This window comes from Phocoena phocoena, chromosome 4 (genome assembly GCF_963924675.1).
Source record: "Phocoena phocoena chromosome 4, mPhoPho1.1, whole genome shotgun sequence".
NCBI classification, from domain to species: Eukaryota; Metazoa; Chordata; class Mammalia; order Artiodactyla; family Phocoenidae; genus Phocoena; species Phocoena phocoena.
Genome location: NC_089222.1, coordinates 103,202,207 through 103,210,657, shown reverse-complemented (window position 1 = coordinate 103,210,657; position 8,451 = coordinate 103,202,207). Strand labels below are relative to the sequence as shown.

Genomic DNA, 8,451 nt, shown 5'->3' with positions numbered 1-8,451 from the left:
TTTACGATTGAAGATTGTGCCACACAATTAAGGTTAATTCTAAGCCCAGGTAGGAACACCTGGAGAGAGCTATGAGTTACTCTTAGAAAATGAATCACAGTGGACTCTAATGCCTATTTAAATAGCTCAGATTTGGTTTCCTAATATACTTCTTTCTATGTTCCTGAAGTTTTAGTTGTTTTTCCTCAAGGAAGAAGGACATGCTGGGGTGGCTTGGGAAGGAAGGAAAAAGAGGTAGTATTTGGAGAATAAGCATGTGAAAAGAGGGAAGAATGTGAAGTGGGAGTCTCAAAATAAGAATTATGAGTCCCTTTTCTTGATGCCCTGTGCATTCTCTAGACCATAGGTGCGAAACATTCTCTTGTAGACTGAAGTGAAGTTTCCCTCATCTGCATGTGTGTTTTGCTTAGTTCTCATAACATTGTTCTGCATAGTGTTTTGAAAATCTTGATGTCAATTCTTGAGGTCAATTCTTGACATCAATCTTGATGTCAATTGCAAAATTGAGAAATTTTACACAAAAATCTAAGTTGTGGCTTCTTTGGGAAAATTTCTTAATTCCTATATAGAAACAATATGCTTGATTCAGGTAGTATTTTTCTCATTAGCCAGGGCAAGAGCCCCCAGGTTTGGATAGGTCCTACCTAGCATGAGCCCACTTACTTCCTTTACACAGCTGAATTGGCCCTGAGACACCAAGTTCTTCACCCATCTACCCCAGACTCAAATTAATTATACAGGACTAAAACTCAGATGTTCTAGAACTGGGCCTTGAGTACTATAAATAGAAAGGATTTTTCTTGTTACACTGATGAATAATATTACAAATTTTAAAAATCCTGTTAGATATTAGCTAAATGAGCATGAAATTTAGAAATGTCCATGTCACTAAGTTGTAAAATGTATGAATTTTTTTCTGCTTTTTGTAAAAATACTAGTTGAAAAATGTCTAAACACAACTATTTAACAATGTAATTCATCAAAAGTTTGGATTGATTTAAAAGATAGAATCAGCATTCATTTTCATCAATTTGGGAAGTAATCTAATGTACTTAGTAGCTTAATTCCAAATACATGTCAATGCTTTGAAAGCCAAATTTACCACTTATTTGTGCTTTTCAAGGAGTAGCTCTTAAATATTTCCCCTAGTTTCATAAAAGGGATAATAAAAATTTCAAGTAAATTGTTCTTGAAAAAGGAACTATTCCCTGCAAAATAGCTCACGTGAGCTTAAGGGGGCAGTTTTTCTTCTCTTTGCTTCTTAGATCAGCCCTACTGAAAACAGAGAGAGCGTGTAATAAATGACCTTAAATAATTCACTTTTTGTAAAATGCAAAGTCTTTAAAGTTTCCTTCAAAAATTAGTAAAGTTGTTTAGAGTGATGGAGTCTACCAGTTTATTTCACATAGGCCGTTAGAAAGCTTCCAAAGAGTAATGCCTCTTAGGCATTACACAGAAGCACAGGAAGAGGCAGTTTTAACTTTATGAAAACAATGTAACTTTGAAAAAACTTGATTGTAGGCAGATTATGTAATTTTATGGGAAATTCTTTCACATCTGTAGACCTAAACTTTCTCCAGAATACCTTTGGTGTATTTTTAAGGTCTCTTTAAAAGGTGTGAGTAGTTTGTCAATACTTTAAATAAAGGGCTTTCAGTAGATACTGCTTGGTGTAGGGAATCTGTATTATAAATTAGTTTTTGTCTGTTTATTCCAATGAGATTATTTTCCATTAATAAGAGCTTCATTTTCATTTAGTCCTGCTATCTAAATTTATGTAAGACTCTAACCTTTAGTGTTTGGTGGCTTCATCCCAGACAAAAGGAAATACAATGCCACAAATTGATATTATGTGGGGTTTTTTTTAGGGTAAAGGAGAAGAGCTGTAGAAAATCCGTTCGAAATTAATTGGTCATAGTTAGAAAAGTCAAAGAGAGGCTGGTGATTTCTCAACGTGAATGCACTGCTAATAGAAATTATTCTCTGTTCTGTTGGCTTGGTTTTATCTCTCTGAGTTGTTATTCCCTGAGTGAATGCCTTTGGAGACACTCTATTCTTAAACCAATGGTATGGATAGAGTTCTTTAAAAGCACTCTATTTTAGCCAATGTTGTCATTGCAGTTAACGATCAGAGAGTGACATTTCATGGGTCGATATTAACTTATATGAAATTGTTTCTTAATGGAAATATGACATGTTCTCTGTGTCCTTAGAAATCACAAATTTATGAAATTTATGAAAAATTTATGAAATCTCTCATGAGCTAGAACAGTAGAGATTGTTTAAAGTTGACAGTTTCTTTCTGTTTCTCTGAAGCTATATGGTGGAATTGCAGTATCTTTAGGGAATTAAGCTTTAAAATAGACTACTTCTACATAGTAGTGAAATCTAGCTTATTTCATATTATCCTAGACACACTGACATTAAAGGGATTATAAAAATTATCTTGTTCAAGTATCACTGCAGGCTTGTATCTTCTCCATATCACATCTGACAAGCTAGTCTTACTTCTTGAACTCACCCTGGTGATGAGAAAGCTTTCTGCGCTGAGGCATCCTCTTTCATTCATGCATATCTATAACTGTTACAAAAGCCTTCTCTGTATACTGTTGAAATCTGTTTTTTTGTGTTTCTGTTCTTTTGTCCTAGTGATTCCCTCCAAACAAGTTGTATGTGCATGAATATACAGCATTTCAGAAGTCTGAAGACAGTTAAATTCTTCTTAAGCCCCTCTTTTCATGGCTAAGCATCCTTCACATTTCCTTCAACTGCTCCAAAACTGATACAGCTTCAAGTTCATTAATTTGTTCATTCTTCTTCAGATGTTCCTGATTTTTCAATATTCCTCTTAAATTGTGATTCCAGAATTTTACATGGATTCTAAGGATGGTCTCATTTATATAGAATATCATGAGGTTTTTCACTGTATCATTGGAGATTTTCTATGTCCGTTTGTGCAATTTAACATTGACCTTATTGGATGGTCTCATCACATTGCTGACTGATTGTGTTTCCTGTTAAACTATAACCCCCTAATCTTTTACAGGAGGTACTAATAATCTTTACCTACTGGACCTGTATTTGTATAATTTTTAAAAATCCAAGTCCAGGTTCTTACTAATATCTTACATATTAGTTTTTTAATTTCTATTTAAGAAATGTTTATGTTGTTAGACTTGAACCATTATTCTGAAACTTTATTGTATTGTCGAACATAATGACTTTCTTTACAAGCTTTATGAATCCACTAAATAAGCTATTAAATCATTATGAACATTTTCAATAAGATAAAGTAAAATGATCTAAGGATATTCAAGACCTCTTTAGTATATTTCATTGCTGTTTCTCTGCAAGATCCATTCCAACTTTCCCTTGACTTGTACCAGCTATGAGGTTAGGAGGGCTTGATTCATATCTTCTTTAGGCTTTAGCCCTGATTTGTTGAAGCTAGTTGGCATAATTTAACTATGTCACAGTTCTTGGTTCACGGATAGTTCAGTCAGAAAATAGATCTTCTTTGATTGGATAGAATGTTAGGTTGAGGAAAAAGAAGTCTCTTTCTCTTGCTCTGGATGATAAGATGTGCAGATATGAGGCCTGTAACTGCTTATAGCTACTTTGCTAACATGAGGGATGCCAGCCTAAGGATGAAGCCAAAACACATAGTTGACAAAATATCTTATAAATGAAATGAAAATTCTAGTCTGGCAATGTCTAAGGCTTTATCTGTCTCTAAACTTTTTAGTTAAATGAGTAACTATACTCAGAGAGTAAGGAAATTAATGCTAGCTACCTTAAGATACCATGAAAAGTGGGTAGGTTAACACAACGAAAGGCTATATTTTATCCACATAAGGTCTGATGTGAGTTGTCATAGGTTGTCCTTTCTGTAGTCGCTCAAGGAACCAGACTTCTTCCATCATATGCTGCCACCATCTCAACTTGTGGCAGGGAAAGAGAGAGAGTGAGAGGAAGAATTTGACTGTTAACTGCCTTGGTCTGGAAATAAAATATTTTGCTTCTACTCTTAATTCATTAGCCTGAACTAGTCACATGGTCCCAAATCAAATGCCAGGGAGGCTAGGAATTGTAGAGAATATTTTGAATATTAGGTGAGCATTAATGGCATCTGCAACCCAACACCCTCTCTTTAAGGAACGTAGGTTTTCACAAAAGACTAAAGGAGCCACTGATCATAAGCTCTGTCTGCTTTCCATCTGCAACCATCCCAGAGACATGGATGTATTAATGGACTAACTACTGGCTTAGAGCAGTGTGAAAACACACAAATTATAATAATAAATTCTTCCAAGACACTATCTCTTCCTTTCATTTTGAAAGTCAAGACTAAATGTTTATAACTGGATTCCTAGTCACATCTCCCATTTTCCTTGGTGGCTGAAAGATAAGAAATTTCCGTTCCTGCAGTTCACTATCTCATCTGTAAGTTTTTACCATACTCTAGTATGTAATATTTTTAGGCCTGGAGACTTGAAATCATTTAGAGAAGCTAAATGCTATCTTATCATCTCTTTACATATCCTGAGGTTCAATTGCTCTTACCCGTATTATTCAGCCTTCTCTAGGCTAAAAATTATTCTTCTGGTCAGAGAATATGGAAGTAAAATAGAATTTTCCAAATCCCATTTTGTGTCACTTGTTCAATTTATAAAATCTTGCCAGACATATTACAGGTAAATTCTCTTTGTTCTTGCTCTAGATATAAATGTAACTTAAAAATGTTTTATTTTCCTTATGCAGTTTATTCACAAACCTCAATTCATTCTCCGTTTTCTGGCACTATTCTCACAGGCTCATGTTTCTTTCATATTTGTGCTTGGTTACATGACTCTGTACCTCTTTTCTACATATAAATTTAAAACTTAAAACCATCCAAGTGATCTTTATGGAGCCACTATGAATCTTCAGATCCTCTCCTTGATAAGTGTTCTTGTAATTTCATAGGCGGAAATTCAATTTCAAGTGATTTCCAAACTCTGAACTTTCCCATTTTAGAGTCTGAAACTACATGACCATTTATATCTTTCACTTACTTTCTTTGACATTTTCCTGTCTGAAGTTTAAGGTAGCTTTTCCCCCTGATCATCATGGTCACCATGTGTTTGGAATATCCTTGGTGCTTAATAAGTTATTTTTGAATGAATGCATTTGAACTAAGCAAGGATAAGATTCCTTTTTCATGAGAATCCTATCTCATCTTTTTTTTTTTAACTGAATCTTTCCATCAGTCTTTAGACAATGTTGATGATTCAGTCTAACTGAAATCGTTTTTTTTAAATGGGAATTTCAATTTGTTTTTTTTAATAACTTCTGACAAGCTTTCTATTCATGGAGATTAAAATTTTTACGTAAAGTTTGCTAAGCTCTTTTGAATGAGTGTAACACCCAGCGTCAAAGTTATAGTTTTAATATCCATATAGACAGTTATTACTCTACAGATAATTATATGTAATCTTGTGTTCTTATCAACAGGCTTTATCGGTCATCAGAGAAGTAGGTCAAGAGAACACAAATGTAATTCCATTATCATTATTAAGGGCAGACAAACTTTGATATCTCTTTCATATCTGTTTCCCTAGGACTTTATGAAACAAGCTAGTCTATATTCACTATTTCATAACTTTTAAAAAGTTTTACTAATCTTATTGAAGTTCTTAAATATTGCTTCAGAATAAAGGGAAAAATATATGCTAACTTTAAATGTAAGTTGTTAGCATTGACATTAATATCAATAAAAGAAGCAGACATTTATGAATCATAATCAAAGAACTGTTATTTTACAATAGAAGATTTTTTTAACTTTGGAGACCACAGTTCACCTAATCTAGCCCTCCCATAGATTTCTCTACAAAACCCAAGGTAGGTAGTTATTATAACTGTTTGACTATTTCCAGGAATGAAAATCCTTTCTTTGGTAATTCCTTTTCTAATCAGTCACATTATAATTTCTCTTTATTACTTTCCTACATTATCTTCTGTTTCTTGAATTCTGAGTCTTCTTTAATGGTTTATGTCATTGTTGGGCAGGAACATAACCTTAGGATCTTCCTTATGGAGCATATAAGGCAGACTTTCAGAATTGTTGATATTTATGAAGAAAAATTGAAAAGTGAATGAGAGCTATTATAATTATGCTGGTGCAGTAAGTACAAAATTAAGATAATGCTGAACAAATCTGTATTAGTTATTCTTTTGTTGGAAACAATTTTTAATTTTATTTCCAAACTTTCATGATAGCTTGACTTGGAATAGAATTTTAAATTGGAAATAATTTATCCCTCAAACTTCAAAGGCATTATAGTTTGGCTTCAAGAGTTTCAAGTAAGAAGTCTGAGCACGGTCAGATTTTTATCACCTCCCCTTTGCCTCCCTACTAGAAGCATTTAGAATATTCCTTTAATCTTTGGTTCAGTATACAGTATCAATGTATAAAAACTTTTGAAATCTTATATATTTTTAACACTCACAAATTGGAATTTAAGAATTCCATGTACATCAGCATCAGGAAATGTGAAACCACTAGGGATAAATCTAACGAAAACTGCAAAACCCTACTGAGAAACATTTAAAAAGATCTAGAGAGATAAACTATGTTCATGGGTCAGAAGACTCAATAGGGTTTAAATGTCAATTCTCCCCAAATTTATCTATAGATTCAACTAAATCCCAATAAAATCCAAGCAGACTATTTTCTTTTTGGGTAGAAATTGATAAACTGGTTCTAAAATTTATATGAAGATGCAAAGGACCTAGAATGGCCAACAACTTTGAAAAAGGGTAAAGTTTGACAACTAATACTACCTGATTTTAAGATATTATAAGATTTATAAAGCTACAGTAATGTTTTGATTGGTATTTGCATGAAAATAGATGTATAGGTCAGTAGAAAAGAATAGAGCTGAGAAATAGACTCACTCACATATTGACAACTAAATTTTTACAAAGTTGCAAAGGTAATTCTGTTGAAAAAGGATAGCCTTTTCAAGGAATGGTGTTGCAACAACTGAAAACACATATGCAAAACAATGAATTTCAACCATCTCACACAATTTAACTCAAAATGGATCATCAACCTAGATTGAAAACCTAAAACTGTAAATCTTCAGATGACAACATAAGGGAAAAACCTTTGTGACTCTGTGTTGCAACATCAATAGCATGATCCATAAAAAAACAAATTAATAAGTCAAACTTCATCAAAATTTAAAATTTCTGTTCTTTGAAAGACTGTTAAAAGAATGAAAATACAAGCCAATGACTGGGAGAAAATATTTGCCAATCATATATCTGATAAAGGAATGATTGCCAGAATATATTAGGAACTCAAATCTGAATAATAAGATAACAAAAATCCAATTTAAAAGTGGCAAAAGAGACGACTCCTCACCATCCGGGTTGGTGCTTGCCCTCGCTGTCCTGTTCCTGGCCCCATGGAAAAGATGGAGCTGATCCAGAAGGCCAAGCTGGCCCAGCAGGCCAAGCACTATGACGACATGGCCACCTGCACGAAAGCCGTGACGGAGCAGGGTGCGGAGCTGTCCAACGAGGATGCAGCCTGCTCTTGGTGGCCTGCAAGAACGTCGGGAGCCACATGTCTGCCTGGAGGGTCATCTCGAGCATCGAGCAGAAGACCAACACCTCCGACAAGAAGTTGCAGCCGATTAAGGACTATCGGGAGAAAGTAGAGTCCGAACTGAGGTCCATCTGCACCACGGTCCTGGAATTGTTGGATAAGTATTTAATAGCCAATGCAACTAATCCAGAGAGTAAGGTCTTCTATCTGAAGGAGATGAAGGGAGATTACTTCCGGTACCTTGCTGAAGTTGCTTGTGGTGATGATCAGAAACAATAGATAATTCCCAAGGAGCTTACCAAGAGGCTATTGATATAAGCAAGAAAGAGATGCAACCCACACACTCAATACGCCTGGGGCTGGCTCTTAACTTTTCTGTATTTTACTATGAGATCCTTAATAACCCAGAACTTGCCTGAACACTGGCTAAAACGGCTTTTGATGAGGCCATTGCAGAACTTGATACACTGAATGAAGACTCATACAAAGACAGCACCCTCATCATGCAGTTGCTTAGAGACAACCTAACATAATGGACATCAGACAGTGCAGGAGAAGAATGTGATGTGGCAGAAGGGGCAGAGAACTAAGTGCATACAGGGTGTCATCCTTCTTCCCCTCAAGAAACCTTTTTACTCATCTCCATTCCTTATTCCATTTGGATTTCCTATAGCAAAGAAACACATTCATGTGTATGGAATAACTGTTCATAGTCTTTTCACACTGCAGCTTTGGGAAAACTCCATTCCTTGATTTGTGTTTGTCTTGGCTTTCCTAGTGTACAGTTACTGCTGTAGAAACGTATTAATAGCTTCATTTTATAAAAACACAAGTAACTTCCAAACACTTATGTAGAG

General features: G+C 34.7%; 1 pseudogene; it reads left to right on the top strand.

Moving 5' to 3' along the window:
• The first annotated feature begins 7,451 nt into the window (after positions 1–7,451).
• On the top strand, positions 7,452–8,184 carry LOC136121919 (14-3-3 protein theta pseudogene; annotated as a pseudogene).
• Positions 8,185–8,451: the final 267 nt, after the last annotated feature.